Genomic DNA, 17,518 nt, shown 5'->3' with positions numbered 1-17,518 from the left:
ATTAATTTTATGAGAAGTTTTTAAAATTCTTGATCTGGTATGTTGTCTAGATCTGCCTTGAGCAGTTCTGTGGCTGTGACTTCCTCCTGGAGGTTCTTCAGGGGAGAGTTCCTTCGTTTTGTCACTTTTGCTATTTTTCTGTCTCTTGTCACCTTTAGAAAGCTCATTGAGCACTGTACACCTTTTAATATTTCTCTGTTAATGGAGGCTTATTGACTGTCCAGGGCCTGACGTTTCAGGAAATATTCTTTTAATGGTGTCTCTCAGTTTCTCTTGTTGTGCCTTTGAATATTTTATTTCCCTACTCAGCAATATTTGGGACTCGCTGTCATGCACACTTTGGCTTGTTTCTTGGTGTAGCCCTAAGAAGGAAAACAGACAGACAAATACAGAGGGAACAGTAACACACAAACACACAGACAAATCAAAAAAAAAAACACATTAAAAGGGGGAAAGAAAATAAAGAGAATGGGGAGAAAAGAGGAGAGGAAGAAAAATAGAAAAAGAAATAAAAAATAAAAAAATAAAGGGGGGCAGAGACAATAAAGGACAGTGGACAGTCTAAAAGTATATGACCAGTTGAGGGGAGAGTAGGGATGACATATAGGAGAATATATCTGGATTGCAAGAAGGTAAAAAAAAAAAAAAAGGGAGAAAGGAGAAAGGAAAATAAGGAGTAAAAATTTTACAAAATTTAAGTAAAAAAAAAAATAATAAATACGTACAGGAAAAGGCGAAAAGAAAAAAATGAAGAAAAAAAGAAAAATTATAAAAAAAGCAAAAACAACAACAACAAAAAAACCCGCTGCTCCCCCTCGTGGATGGGCGTGGTTAGATGTGGTAGGTCTTGGAGGCTGCTCTCAGAGGCTCCGCCTTGGTGTCTGCAGAGATTAGATAGGTGGCACGCCAAGCTTTGCTGAACTAGGAACTGTTGGCCACTCTAATGAGTTGGATCTCCTTTTGCCGAGGTTGAGCCAAGTTGTATTTTCTAGGCCTGCCTCGGTTCAAAGTTCCAGTCCATGCATTTTTTATGCTACCACAGATGGGATGTTTTTGCTTAGGTGGCTGGCTTCTTAGGGGGAGGAATCGGTTTGTTTTGGCTCAGGCTGGGATTTCAGCTGCCCCTGCCTGAGGTGAGATGTGCAGCAGGAAGTGAAGTGCATGCGCACCGTCACAGACCCAACCCCCAGCGGGGATCGCCTTAGCGTTGGGGGAGTAATGAGTGCGCAGCTGTTGCCTGAAGCGGTGCCGGGAGCTGCTGGAAATGAGCTGGGAACTCCTGCAGCCTGTGCGAGCACCCAGGTCTCCACCACCGCCAACTCTCTGCCAAGATTGCGCAGAGGTGGGGGCTATTTTTTCCCTTTTGGCACCCGGGATTCAGGTTTAGTGCGGCCAATGCTGGGGGCAAGATGCGCCATGGAAATGAGGTGCGTGCTCCCACTCCCAAAACCGAGATCGAAGTGAGCACCCTATCACCGCCGCTGCAGCGGTCGCAGACTCCTCACCAAGATGGCGCAGGGCTGGAAGCTGTTCCTTCCCTTGCACCACTTGGGTTCGGGATTTAGGCTACCCAGCAGTTATCTATGGAGTGAGATTCTCTCTCCAAGCGTGGCTAAGCATTCTTTACCTCTTCCCCATAGACAGTACTATGAGCGTGTTCAGTCTCTCTGTCTCTTCCGTTTGTCTCTCGGGTTCCGCGCACTTGCCCAGCGTTCGGCTGTGGCTCCCACCTCCCCTGCCTGTCTCGGGCTGGCCTGTTTTCCAATCTCCCCAGTTCGCACTCACTCACTCAGGTATCCTTCAGGTTCTCTTTCTTCTTGAGTCCGTATTTTCTCCTGCTCTTGCAGATGAGAGTAATGTCCTTCTCAGTTCGATCGATGGGGCAGATGAAGTTTACAGAGTTCCCTTCCTCTCTGCCATCTTGGCTCCTCCTCCTGCTTTGGTTTTTGGAGAGATGAGTATTACTTATCCAAAATTCTTCATTTGCCAAAGAATGTCATGTCATGCTACATGGTAACATCTGATCTTCTTCCTTGCCCTCCCTTCGTCATGGCCAGTGGTGCCAGTAACCAGATAATAGGGGTGCCTCCTTCAAGCTTATGCATACCTAGAGTATAACATTCCTGCCCACCTATGAAAGCAGCAGAATTAGTCCATAGCCTATTTTGGAAATGAGAAATACACTGCCATCTGGTGATGCCAGAAATATTTATAGTAGTCAGATACTAGAAAGAAGTCTTCACCAATTAAAGTTTACAGATATATTTTAAAGCTCCTAACTCCCATCCAATCTTTTGCTCAAGTGGCGAACAAGCACAAAACCTGGCTTGCATGTAGCTTTCTTTTGCCATAAACTAAGATAGTCGTGCTTTTAGTAACCCAAAGTTTGTTGCACATTAACAGGGATATAAAAAAAAAATGACCAATTTTACAGGACAGTTTTTGAAAGGCCTTTAATCCATTGGAGGTGTATCACATCACTGAATTCAACAAGCCGTAATGATTGCCCACAATCAGGAGACCAGTGGGCTCCTTTGGGGTCTTGTTAGCACAAGCTCTGCTCCACTGAGTGGTGCTCATAAACATTCCGCCTGGCCTGGCTTGGCCACCTCAGCCTGCTGGCATCCAAGCTGTTGAGGCAAGCTGCCAAATGATGGCCTGATGAGGCTGAGGTCGAGGAGACTAGTGACTGCTTTGTATTTCAGATTCAACTTGTAACCAGATGCTCACAATTTTCAATTATAAAAGAATACCTGTGTAAGATAAAGAAACATTAGATGCAAAAGTCGGGAATCTTCACTGGGGCCCTTAAGTTAGTGCACAAGTTTATGCTTAACACACTGGCTAATCTAAAGCAGATACTGAATTTAATTGAGATCATTTTTTCCGAAAGGAGGGTAAGCCTCCCATATGCTCAGAGGTTCCCTCATCCTCCAGATACTCAGCAGCCAAAATAAATATGTTTTCATTTAGCCTGGAAATGCAGATGGTCTCCAAATGCCTGATAGTCTATCTTGTTAATCAAAGCCGGGCCAACATCAACCACTCCCTGCTGCTCAGTTCTGGGGATGAGAATAGTTCTACCTCATACTTCCCTTCCAAAGTGACCAGACCTCGTAAAGTGCATCAGGGGGTCAAGGAAGAGTAGCTCCTGACCTGCCAGCCCTGCTCTTCCTATACAGGTCTCTGCCACCCTACCAGCCCGTGCGCCTGCGGTAGAAACATAAATACAAGCAATACACCGTTTAAGTCATACCCATGGGCACTAGATAAACCAAGATATGTGTGAGATAATGAAGGAGATAGTGGGAGATTTTGGAACAACACCCACGATAAATTTTAAGAAGAGCAGTGATTTGCCAGAGATGTTAGAGGAAGAAAATGAATGATGGCTCAGAAGGAGAGAAGGAAGTTGTATATGGGAAGGAGTGAGCCAATTTATTTGGCCAAAACATGAAACAGCAGCTGGAGGGTAGAGACAGATGTAGAATGATAGCACCTGACAAGATTCGAGAGCTGGAGTTTTTATTTAATACAAAAGACAGTTGTCAGTCCCTGTAGGGACTCAGAAAAGAGAAGTAATGATATAAAAATATGGTTAAATAAGTTCAAGAATAGCCATTAAATGGGATCATACAGTTACTTTTTAAAGATGCTTTTGAAGAATTTTTAACACAAGAAATGCTTTATAATATGATGAAAAATAAAAAGGATGAATGGAAAGTTTTATTTATAATATTTCAATTATGTTGCATAGATCTAAACCTGCATAAAAAAACATGGGAAGACACACTAAAATATAGTTACTATTTTATTACTATCTTATCTTACTATCTTACTTTTTCTTTTCTTTTTAAAAGTTTATTCCAGGGGCACTTGGGTGGCTCAATTGGTTAAGCACCGACTTTGGCTCAGGTCATGATCTCACAGTTCGTGGGTTCGAGCCCCGCATCAGGCTCTGTGCTGACAGCTCAGAGCCTGGAGCCTGCTTTGGATTCTGTATCTCCCTCTCTCTCTGACCCTTCCCAACTCATGCTCTGTTTCTCTCTGTCTCAAAAATAAATAAAACATTAAAAATATTTTTAAGTTTCTTCCAAATATTCTACAAAGAATATGTTATTTTAAAACCTGGGGGAAAAAAGACATGTTATTTGAAAAATAGTATCAGATGAATTTGATTGGATTGTAGGTTGGGGTTAATGAAGCTGGTGGCAGATTAGCCAGTAGAGGTTTTCACATGATTCAAGCAGTGAGTTGGAGGCCTGGTTTCACACCGTGGGAGTGAGATAAAGGTGAGAAAATAGTGGAGCTCAGCTAGGAGTACTAACAGAAAGGATGTCATGGGGTTAAGCATTACCTGTTCAAAGAGATGAAAATAGAAGGCAAATGTCAGAGGAAGGATAAAGGTGCTGCCTAGTAATTAGGTTGAAAGTAGAAAGGGTTAGGCAAAATTCAATTTAATGTGGTCCTTTTTGTTTTAGGTGTTTATGGGACATAAAAGTTAGACCAAAGACTTTCTATTACAGAAACCCTTAATAGGTTTCCTCACTGAGGGCTTTCATTTGTTGGGTTTTCTTTAATGTTAAATATTTGATCTGTGCTGAAAACCCAGTCTCGATACCTCTAGCTCTGTAGCTAATCATTCAGCTAATGAATATTTACTGAACTTTCTCTGTAAAAGTTCCCAGCCCTTATAATTCAGTAACCAAGAAAATGATATATATATGAACTACTGTAGAAAAGACAGAATATGATAAGATCCAAATGACAGACAGGGTTGCCACTTTGGACTTCTCAGCTGAGATGTCTTTTGGGCCCTCCATGATCTGGTTCTGCCCCATCTCTCCCAACTTATTATTATTATTATTATTATTCAACATACACCAGTATTCTTCAACATACACTTCTATTTTATTCATGCTGCCTATTGTCTCTTTTCTCAGTGTACCATACATTATATGAATGCTTTCAGCCCCAAGTATTATCTGATTATTATTTTTATTACTTTTTAATATAATTTGTTATCAAATTGGCTTACATACAACACCCAATGCTCATCCCAACAAGCGCCCTCCTCAATGCCCATCACCCACTTTCCCCTCTCTCCCACCCCCCATCAACCCTGTTTGTTCTTTGTATTTAAGAGTCATTATAGTTTTCCTCTCTCCCTCTCTGTTTGTAACTATTTTCCCCTTCCCTTCCCCCATGGTTTTATGTTAAATTCCACAAGATCCAAATATGAGTGAAACATATGATGTCTGTCTCTGACTGATTTATTTCACTTAGCATAATACTCTTCAGTTCCATCCATGTTGCTGTAAATGGCAAGACTTCATTCTTTCTCATTGCCAAGTAGTATTCCATTGTATATATAAACCACATCTTTTTTATCCATTCATCAAACTCTTTCCAGATGCAGCAATTTCCTACTTGACACATCTCCAAAGGCAAGGGAATTAAAAGCAAAAATGAACTTTTGGGACCTTATAAAGATAAAAAGCTTCTGCACTGCAAAGGAAACAGTCAAGAAAACTAATAGGCAACCAATGGAATGGGAAAAGATAGTTGCAAATGACATATCGAACAAAGGGCTAGTATCCAAAATCTATAAAGAACTCACCAAATTTCACACCTAAAAAACAAATAATCACCCAGTGAAGAAATAGGCAGAAGACACGAATAGACACTTTTCCAAAGAAGACATCCAGATGGCCAAGAGACACATGAAACGATGCTCAACATCACTCATCATCAGGGAAATACAAATCAAAGTCACACTGAGATACTACTTCACACTGGTCAGAGTGGCTAAAGTGAACAAATCAGGAAACTACAGATGCTGGCAAGGATGTGGAAAAATGGGAACCCTCTTGCACTGTTGGTGGGAGTGCAAACTGGTGCTGCCTCTGTGAAAAACAGTGTGGAGGTTCCTCAAAAAATTAAAAATAGAACTACCCTATGACCCAGCAATAGCACTGCTAGGAATTTGCCCAAGGGATGTAGGAGTGCTGATACATAGGGGCACATTAACCCCAATGTTTATAGCAGCACTTTCAACAATAGCCAAATTATCATTTTTATTTAAGTCCAAGTTAGTTAAAATACAATGTAGTCTTGGTTTCAGGAGTAGAAGCTAGTGATTCATCACTTACATGTAACACCCAGTCCTCATCCAAACAAGTGCCCTACTTAATGCCCATCACCGGTTTAATCCATTCCCCACCCACCCCTCTCTCTGTTTTTATCTTATTTTTCCTTCCCTTCCACTATGTTAGTCTGTTGAGTTTCTCAAATTCCACATGAGTGAAATCATATGATCTCTGTATTTCTCTGACTGATTTATTTCACTTAACATAATATCCTCTAGTTCTATCCACATTGTTGCAAATGGCAAGATTTCATTTTCATCACTGAATAGTATTACATATGAATATATATATATGTATATATATATATATACACATATATATATATTCCACGTCTTTATCCATTCATCAGTCAGTGGACATATTATCTGATTATTAATGACTTAAGTTATAAGGACAGACATGGTTTTCTTAGGAAGAAATTAAATGGTAGGGAATCTCAGAGTAGGTCTAACAGTTATGTGATTATCGACAGGGTCTCAAGTTATTGCTTCATTGTTTTTAGTGTCTTGATTTTTTTTTAATATTTGTGGGTTGCCTCATTGTGACAGAATGGCTTCTATAGCCCAGGAATCACATAATGTTCACATTGAAAGCTAGAAGAAGGAGGAAGGAATAGTGCTAGCAAATTCTCTTCTTGGGTTTGTCCCTTTGTCAGAAAACAAGGATCAGAAGACCATTCCAAACTTTCTCACACATTTGCTTTGGTCAAAAATACATCACACAACCACCCTAATGTACAAGGAAGCCTATAAACATGGGTATATGACTTTTCCAGTCTCTAGAACTGCACTGTCCAACACAGCCATTAACCTCATGTGAGTATGGAGTACTTGAAATGTGGTTAGTGCATCTGAGGCTCTGAATTTCTAGTTTTATTTATTTTAATTAATTTAATGTAACTATCCAATGGAGGCAATGAAAAACTTTTCTATTAGATACAGCTTTATTGTTTTGGTAGGATTATATATCACTTTAATCATTACATGGCACAAGATATTATTGTATTGTGGTACACATGTTAACAGGCACATAAATTGTTTCTAGTATTACACATAAATGTTTCCTTGACCAGTTTTGTCAATATGGATGCAAATATTAAAGCACAATACTTTATCTCTCGCTTTAGTTATTGGGAAATTTTAAGGTTGTTTGGAACAAATTGGAAATTTTATGAAACATAAATATAGATGGTGTTTCCAGTGTGAACTCAGTGTTTTTGCTATAAGTATAAAATATATAAAGGATTACAAAGATTTAATGTAAAAAGCAAATGGAAAATATTGATAATTTTGTAAATATTGATTACATATTAAAGTGATACTATTTTAAATCTATTGGGTTAAAATTTTTATTATTAAAATTAATTTCACCTGTTTCATATTCTGTACTAGAAAACTTAAAATTATATATATGACTTACATATTTTTTAAGCAGAGCTTTTCTACAGCAAGAGGAAGACAAAAGTTAGGAGGATTAGGGATAGTTTTTAGGTTAGCCAACAGTAGAATTGGGCTCACTCATACTGCCTGCATTATCTGCACTGAAGAATATACATCTTATCTCACCTGTTAACTGGTACAGAGCAGTGCTCAATAAATCTTAACTATGATTTACTCTTACTCCTATTTCTATTAAATGGGCCTTAAACCAGATCTAGCCAGGCTTTGAGTAAATTCTAGCCTCAAGGTTACCTCTTCCAAAAATTCATCTTTCATCACCCAGTTTAGCACTCTTACGCTGTGTACATGCTCACTTTCATATACCAAACATTTTCGTATATTGAAATAAATGGGAAAGAATGCAATAATAAAGTTAATTCTTCAGGGAGGAGTTATGAAAGGTTTCCCAGAACAGGTAGCACTGTAACTGAAATTAAAAGGATGAGCTGGAGCCTGTCCTGTGGGAACGGGCCTCCCAAAACGAGGAAGTAGTATTGCAAAAGTATGAAAAGACATAGTGCATTTGGATACTGTTGAATATTTTGTGTAGCTAAAGATTGCTTGGAATTAAGGCTAGAATTTGGACTTTCTATCTGGGTGAAGTGGGGAATAAGCAGCATATTTCTCTATGCAGGTGAATGATGCAAACAGATTGTTTCCTTTCTCCTTGTAAGGGATTTATTCTAATTTTGTTTCTCTACCTTCTCAAAGTATATGCTTATTTCATTAACTTATAGTCCTCTTTATTTTCTAATATAACCTTTAAGCCATAGAATTGCCACTAATTACTGATTTCACTGCATTCCACATTAACATTGTTATAAATAGTGTCTACTATACTTTTTAGTGTTTCTTTGACCCACAAGGAATTTTGAAATATTCTATAACTGTTCAATCATATGGACTTTTTAAAGATGTCTTTTTGTTATTTTCTAATTTTATTACACTATGCTCAAAGAACATGGTTTCTATGACTAAATCTTTATACTTGTTGAGACCTGATTTGGGACCTATTACATGTTTGGTTTTGTCAATTTTCCACATATGCTTTAAAGGAATGTATATTTTCTTCCTTATTTGTGGCTATAAGATTTTTTGTGTTCTTTGGATTAAGCTGATAAACCATATTATTTCAAATTCTCAACATTTTTACTCATTTTTTCTAATTATCTTTCAATTATTGAGAGGGTATATTTAGCTGAGTATAGAATTCTAAGTTGATATATATTTTCTCTGAATGTTTTAAAGATATTATCTCATCTTTTTGCTTTTGTTGTTATTATTGAGAGGTATGCTCTCAATCTATCATTTCTTAATAAATAATATGCCCTTTAAGCCATTGGCTACTTTTAAGATCTTGTCTTTGGTGCTCTTGATATCAATGTTAGGCCTAGAGAATAAGTTTTGTTTTTATATTCCTTGCCCAGAATTTGTTGTACTTCCCAAGCACAAGGACTTACATATTTACTATTTCTGGAAAATTCAAAGCCATTATCTTTTTAAATATTGAGTCTACTCCATTCTCTCTATTCTCATCTTTAGAAACTCCTATTAGACATGCATTAGACCTTATCATCCTTTCTCCCACATCCCAATCTGTCTTTCATAGTTTCTATCTTTTTAGATGTCTGTATGGTATTTTGATTGATTTCCTTAGATCAGTCTTTTTCTTTTTCTTTTTGAATCTGTCTTATGGAGTGCCTGAAGCCAGCATTGCCTTTGCATTTCTCAATTATCTGATACAATCCATTTTTTCAAAATGGATTTTTAAGCCAGCTTAAAGTTTATATTTCCATTAATTGCAACACAGGAGGTCTAATATGTACTCACACAGCTAGCTAGTCATTGTGTTCCATCAGAAATGTGTACTGAATTCGACACGTCCTTTCCATCCTCACTGACCTCCGCATTGTCAGTTATGCTTCTTAGATAGGCAGGCAATATAGCAGCCAGTAAAGGAGGCTCAGAATAAACAGAGACATAGAAGGAGAATAATGAAGGACCTGTGCCAAAGTGCCAAATAATTAAATTTTAATAATTAAGGAATATTCAAATACTGCAGAGTGCCCAAGAAGTATGAGAACTGAAAAATTAGCCCTGAAATTGCCAATAAAGAATGATAGCTGACTTTTATATTCTGTCTATACTTCTTCTTGGTTTTCATGGAATTTTCACAAATTACAGTGATTAGCAGAAAGCATTGAAGGTAGATATTCAAAACACAGTAAGTGATTGATTAATGGATTTTATTTGGGGGGTTGGGAATATACAAAACAGCCATTTAATAACCATGGTTTCTATGTAAGGGACAAGAGATGATAGACTCAAAAAATAAGAAAGGTGGTTTTCAATTGGAAGTAATTTAGAAACTATGTAAACTGTGTAAGTCAATTTTTTTTTGCATTTTATAGTAAGCAATTTATATTCATTTCCCATCATGTCTTAGATTCTTTCTTCATGGTGAGTCACTCCAGGTTTGGGAAGGGGTGGTGTAGTGAGTGCCTATACAGGCTGCGTCAGTGAAATGTAGTTCATTTTTTTTTTCTTGTGATGAGAATTTTTAAGATTTACTTTCTTGAGGAACCTCCACACTGTTTTCCAGAGCGGCTGTACCAGTTTACATTTCCACCAACAGTGCAGGAGAGTACCCGTTTCTCCCCATCCTTACCAGCATCTATAGTCTCTTGATTTGTTCATTTTAGCCACTCTGACTGGTGTGAGGTGGTATCTCAGTGTCGTTTTGATTTGTATTTCCCTGAGGATGAGTGATGCTGAACATCATTTCATGTGTCTGTTGGCCATCTGGATGCTCTCTTTGGAGAAGTGTCTATTCATGTCTTCTGCCCATTTCTTCACTGGATTATTCATTTTTCAGGTGTGGAGTTTGGTGAGTTCCTTGTAAATTTTGGATACTAGCCCTTTGTTTGATATGTCATTTGCAACTATCATTTCCCATTCTGTCGGTGGCCTGTTAGTTTTCTTGATTGTTTCCTTTGCAGTGCAGAAGCTTTTTATCTGATGAGGTCCCAATAGTTCATTTTTGTTCTTGATTACCTTGCCTTTTGGGATGTGTCAAGTAGGAAATTGCTGCAATTGAGGTCAAGGAGGCTGTTTCTTGTTTTCTCCTCTAGAGTTTTGATGGTTTCCTGTCTCATATTCATGTCCTTCAGCCATTTTGAGTTTATTTTTGTGTATGGTGTATTTTGTGTATGGTGTATTTTGTGTATGGTCTATTTTCATTCTTCTGCATGTTGTCATCCAGTTCTCCCAGCACCACCTGCTAAAGAGGCCGTCTTTTTTCCATTGGATACTCTTTCCTGCTTTGTCAAAGATTAATTGGCCATACATTTTTGGGTTCAGTTTTGGGTTCTCTATTCTATTCCATTGGTCTATGTGTCTGTTTTTGTGCCAATACCATACTGTCTTAATGATGACAGCTCCCCTAGGACCCAGCAATGGCACTGCTGGGGATATACCCAAAGGATACAGAAGTGCTGAGGCATAGGGGCATGTGTACCCCAATGTTCATTGCAGCACTTTCAACGATAGCCAAATCATGGAAAGAACCTAAATGCCCATCAACTGATGAATGGATCAACAAGATGTGGTTTATATATACAATGGAGTACTACATGGAAATGAGAAAGAATGAAATCTGGCCATTTGTAGCAAAATGGATGGACCTCGAGGGTGTCATGCTAAGCGAAATAAGTCAGGCAGAGAAAGACAGATACCATGTGTTTTCACCCATAGGTCTAACAGGAGAAACCTAACAGAGGACCATGGAGAGGGGGAGGGGGAAAAGAAGTTAGGGAGAGGGAGGGAGACAAATCATGAGAAACTCTTGAATACAGAAAATGAACCGAGGGCTGAAAGGGGAGAGGGGAAATGGAAGAAGGGTGATGGTCATGGAGAGGGCCACTTGTGGGGAAGAGCACTGGATGTTATATAGAAACCAACTTGGTAATAAACTATTTAATTAAAAAAAACTCGTTTAACACTCCTTAAAAATTTAAAGTCATCTGCTTCAGGACTGCACAAAAAGCTGACAAGGAGGAACAGGAAACAGTGGGTGTTATATGGAAACCAATTTGACAATAAACCATATATAAAATAAAAAATAAAATAAAAATAAATTAAAAAAAGATTTACTTTCTCAGCAAATTTCAATTTGCCCTACAATATTAATGACTACAGATCTCATATTGTACATCATATCCCCATGGCTTATTTTATAACTGGAATTTACTACTTCTTGAACTCCTTGACCCTTTCACCCACCCCTACCCCAATTCCCCTCCTTTCTGACAACCAGCAGTCTGTTATCTGTATCTGCATTTTATATTCTGCAACTTTACTGAATTTGTTTATAAGTTCTAACAGCTTTTTGGTGAAGTCATTAGGGTTTTCTATATATAATAGCATGTATGTATTCCATAAATAATGGCAGTTTTACTTCTTCCTTTCTAATTTGGATACTTTTTATTTCTTTTTCCTGCCTAATTGCTCTGGCTAAAATTTCCAATACTATGTTGAATGAAAGTGGACATCCTTGTCTTGTTCCTGATCTTAAAGGAAAAGCTTTTAGCTTTTCACCATTGAGGATGATGTTAGTTGTGGGCTTGACCTATATGGCCTTTATTATGCTAATGTATGTTCCATCTATACCCACTTTATTAAGAGTGTTTATCTTAGTAGGTCAGACCATTTAATCCAGAGCCAAGTTCCCCCAAGTAGCTTGTGGTATCTTCTACAGTGGTATAAGTGAATGGGCAGCTATTTAAAGGGAGTAATTAGAAATTTCAAACCATTCTTCAAAAAATGCACACTTGGACCACAGAGCCATCCAGTCCACTCTCAAACTTTTTCTTGTTGTTGTTTTAGGAAAGTGTTAATCATACCTAAGTCATCAGAGAAGAAAAATTATCTTTTCAGATCAGTTACTATTCTTGCAACTGACAAAGAAGTAATGATCATTTCAAATGTTTCCTCAACAAAACTCCATTAATATAGCAGATATCCTCAGGAGAGGGCTCTATAACAGAAGACCTTGGAATTCTCCGTCTACCACAGACTCACCACTAGATCACATGTATTTACTATGATTTCTCTGTCTATCAGAGCATCTGTCTAAGTAACTAGCTTTGGGCAACTCAGAAGGATCTATCATCACTGACTCTTAAACAAAATTGTGGGTTAAGTCAATCCAAAGAAAGATATTTCTTCCTTGACCTCAATTCCAGTAGGTCCAAGTGAATTGGAAGCCAGGCAGGGGAGAATATCCAGGAATCAGAGCATTATAGGAATCGTATGCTGTTGGCTGCAGAAGTTGGTTTTGCATCTGTTCTGAAATGAATTTTCCTGATCGTTTGCTTTCTGTGCCATTTTTACTATTTATTTGTTGCTTGGCTTACGCTGGGCCTGAGCTTGACTTTGGTCCATACGTCTGGAAAGCATAGTACAGTTCATTCTCCTTCCACACATCCTGCTCTTTTAATAAAACTGTTCCTTTTTTTTTTTATATACAGAATGGCTGATCACAGGATTTGGTAACAGGGCAAAAACTGATAATTTGCTTAAAATGAGTCACTTTTGCGCCAGACTGGGAGCCCCATGACTCATAATTACAAGTTCAAAGACTGACTGTTTGTAAGAAGAGGAAGCCCAGCCAGAGGGGCTTTCAGCCTGCTCACTCTTTGCATTCTTTTTATCCAGAGAGCAAATTACTGCCCAAGGCAACCCAAAGCTCATTAGTGAACCCAATGAAGACAGGCACCTTCTGAGGCTTGGACAGAGAGGAGTCTCTCTACCCAGCTACGTGAACCACAAACAGTTAACCAGCTCCTGGAGCATCTGCCAGTGAGCATTTTCTACCACAGATGAATGCCAGTCTGAGAAGTTTTTAAACAAATTAAATTTAGATTCCTCTTTATCGACAAACTACTTCATCTACTTTTTAGCACCCTCTCCTTCCTCCTCTTCCTGCCATTGTAGCACATGTCAGCAGTCGGGGCCCCATGCCCTTGGCATTGTTTTCCACAATCCAGTTCAGCTTCTGGCTTAATGAAAAGACAGAATTTAAAAAAAAAAAACTAAACAGTGGGGAAAGAAGTCAGACAAAAGCTATTACGGCAAATACTGAGTGAAGAGCTGCTCATGTGCTGCTACCACGTGAAGAGAGGGGGCGACGAGAGTGGAAGACAGACACAGTTGGAACTAGGAGCCCAGCAGTAGAGGGAGCAGATCTGTGGCTGCAACTGGCTGCCTTAAGACTCAGGAACCCTGGGGGTGCTTGGGTGGCTCTGTTAGTTAAGTGTCCGACTTTGACTCAGGTCATGATCTCATGGATCGTGAGTTTGAGCCTCCTGTGGGGCTCTGTGTCAACAGCTCAGAGCCTGGAGCCTGCTTTGAATTCTGTGTCTCCTTCTCTCTCTGCCCCTCCCCGACTTGTGCTCTGTCTCTCTCAAAAATGAATAAACATTAAAAATTCTTTTTAAAAAAGAAGAAGATTTAGGAGCCCTGGACATCACTGAATTTGGGGAAAGGAAGGATGATACTTGTGGGCATGTTTAATATATGTGTCTTACCCGATACATATAAGCGTTACCCAAACAGGGTGTGCCTGGTGCCTGGTCTGGCACACCTTACAAAGAACCTCTGCTGGGATCAGAATGATACAGGATGGAGGGAATGAGCCAAAGAAGAGGGCTGGAGGGTGGAGGTGGAGAAACCTTAAAATGAGGGAGAAACTCTGCTGGACAGACCAGGAGGAAATAAGGGGGTGTGATTCCGGCTGTTTTCCAAATCAAGTGAATCATTTTAAATGAGGAGAACACTTCAATCTGATGCTAAAATAGATGCCTTTAATATCTTTGCTTACAATCAGCCATAAACCATGGCCTTGAACCACCTTCCTTGGAGTTTGTTGTCAACAGCAGCACACATTAATTATCTTACATGCAACAAAATATTTTTATTACCATAGATCTGAGAACTCAAAAGAATACAACCCAAATGCAGGTGCATAAGCAAACACACTATCCGGTTCTGAGGTTTGGGGAGATGCAGTTTACTTTAAATCCCACTGTCCTACCTCTTCTAACCCAAATCCTTTTCTACCTAATTCATCTACAAGATGAAGTAGAGACACACATTTATTGAGAGCCTACTATAACCAAGGCACAGTGTTGTGTTCTTTCCATATTTCTATCCTTTTTAATCCTCAGAATAGCCCTAGGAGGTCAATATTGCTAGCCCCATTTTCTGATTGAGTAAACTGAGGATACCACCTCTTTGCAGGCTTATGGATGAAAAGGACCTTGTCTGATTGACAGATCATGAGCCACACTGCACTGCTATGTGGTGACCAATCATCTAAGACTTTCCCTTCTCAGCTTCCCAGTGTCAATACGTCCTTCCCAAGAGTTTGAGTTCTTTTTTTAGTTTGTGTTATTGACCACTTACTATGTACCAGGCAGAGTTAGGTGTTCATGCCACACCTTCCAGAACACTCTTTCAATGAAGTTTCCATCAACAGGAATGCTCTACGTACATGTCACAGCCTGATCATTCCCTTTTCACAGACATGTGTTTGCTTCCTAACGTAGTCCTTCTGGGGATGCAAGAACCTTAGCATCCCATCCCCATGGCTACCCCCAACCCTTCTCCCTCCACCACATACACATGCATGTGCACACACATACACCTACAGGCATCATCATTTACACGTAACACAGGAAAACTGAGGAATACAAGAACTAACTTGTTCAAGATCATACCTGAGTAGAGTACATTTTTACAACCGTGGTTTCTTCCAGGCACTGCTGAGAACCGCTGTCAGAGAATAAAATGACTTCCTAGAAAGTAAGAGGTTTAATTCAGAAGTGCCCTCTAGGAATCTAGCCTACAGAAATAACCCAAAGTGCCTTTTTTGCAAATACCACTTCCTCAGAGAGACCTTCCGTTACCTCCCTAAGGAAAACAGTCTCCTGTATCATTCAGATGTCTCCATCTCCTTACTTGGCATTACCTCTCTTCACAGAGCTAATTAATAGTATGTATTTATCTGTTTCTCTTGTCTGTCACCCTCAATAAGATGTCATCACTCCAAGGAAATAAGACTCTGTTCTGTTGACCAACTCCCAGAACAGTAACTGGGATATAGTGGGCATGCAGTAAATATTTTTATGTGAATTAGCTAACTAATTAAGTACTTAAATGTTGAGTAACATATACACACCAAGATGCTCACTGCAACATTATTTATAAAGCATTATTTATATAGCTATGTATATGCTGTATTTATTCTATTATATGCTATATTATAGTGCTATGTAAATGCAATGTTTACATAGCATTATTTATATGTCTTATATATAAAATAATGTAAAATTCCAATTCTAGAGAACAGACTATAAGGAGGAAATATTACATAGCCACAAAAAGTAATATTTATGAAAAATTTAGGGGTGCCTGGGTGGCTCAGTTGGTTAAGTGTCTGACTTTGGCTCAGGTCATGATCTCACAGTTAGTGGGTTCGAGCCCCATGTCGGGCTCTGGGCTGACAGCTCAGAGCCTGGAGCCTGCTTTAGATGCTGTGTCTCCCTCTCTCTCTGCCCCTCCCCCACTCACACTCTGTCTCTCTCTCCCTCAAAATAAATAAACATTAAAAAAATTTTTTTAATTTAATGAAGTAGAAAAAAGGATTATGAGATGTTTAAGTGAAATAAGCTACAACATTTTATATACATTATCATCTTAACTATGTAATAAAACAAAATTTAGAAAACATTGGAAGGAAGGTAGAGGGATTGTGAGTTATTGTTTTTCCTTCTCCTTTATGCCGTACTTTATTTCCCAGGTTTTATTTTTGCAAGGGACAAGGTAAACCTTGATAATTAGGAAAAGTAAAATAGTACCTTTTAGATGTTCTTATCTCATCAGGCAAAGATATGGGGGTTTACATCTTTAGGACTTGCTCTCTGCATGAACTGTATTCCTCTCTGAATTCCTATAAGATAATGCATCTGTGAAAGAAAAATTCCTCAGAAACCCTCCTGAATGGCTTAATATAAATGGTTCATAATGGAAAATTACTTCTCTCTGTTGAGGGTGTACAAAGGCTAGGCACGGATATTAACTGGCTGACCCTACAGTGTTCTGAAATAATGATGGACGTCCCCAAAGATTCTCATTTCTGTGTCTCAGAAATGGAAGCTCTTGCCAGGAAAAGGAAGGGGGAGCTGTTCTCACAAGCCCACTCACTATTTAGGTGTGGAGTTTAGTTTGGCTCCGTTTAGAAATATTTATAGGTTTAATATGCATAAAACAGAAACAAAATGACCAAACAAGTGAAAGACAAAGGAGAGAAAGAGAAAGAGGAAGAGTGAGGTGGTGAAGTTACTGGGAGGATGCGTTAGCAAGGAGCTGTGGGAGTTGGCTGGGGCTCGGATCCTGAGAAAGAAGGGCACTGTGAAAATTCTAATCTGATTTGGATGCAGAAGGGAGAGAAAGCTCAAACTCAGGCATCAGGAGAGCAGTTTGGGCTTGATGTGGAGGGCAGGAGCAGGGGTACAGATCTGGTGCAGATTAGAGGCACCTGTTTCCTTTTTTTTAAGTTTATTTATTTCTTTTGAGAGACAGAGACAGCAAAGGTGGGGTTGCGGGGAGAGAGAATCCCAAGCAGATTCTGTGCTGCCAGTGTAGAGCCTGATGCGGGTCTCAAACCCATGAAGCCAAGAGCTCATGATCTGAGCCGCAACAAGAGTCAGCCACTTAACTGACTGACTCACACAGGTACCCCAAAGGGCACCTATTTCAATAGGACTGTTGACCTCCCTCCTTCCCTTTGTTCCTCTCTTCCTCCCTCCCTGCTTCCCTCCCTTCCTTCCTTCCTTCTTTCCTTTCTTCTTTTCTTCTTTTCTTCCTTCC

At 39.2% G+C, this 17,518-nt stretch overlaps 1 protein-coding gene across 3 annotated transcripts in view; it reads left to right on the top strand.

Annotated features, from left to right (window-relative positions):
* Positions 1-17,518, top strand: part of KIF6 (kinesin family member 6) — a 382,012-nt gene that overhangs the window by 256,659 nt on the left and 107,835 nt on the right. The gene's annotated exons all lie outside the window — the stretch shown is intronic.

The sequence above is a fragment of the Suricata suricatta genome, chromosome 7 (assembly GCF_006229205.1).
Source record: "Suricata suricatta isolate VVHF042 chromosome 7, meerkat_22Aug2017_6uvM2_HiC, whole genome shotgun sequence".
NCBI classification, from domain to species: domain Eukaryota; kingdom Metazoa; phylum Chordata; class Mammalia; order Carnivora; family Herpestidae; genus Suricata; species Suricata suricatta.
The sequence above is the reverse complement of the archived record's forward strand: the minus strand, read 5'-3'. Positions and strand labels throughout refer to the sequence as shown.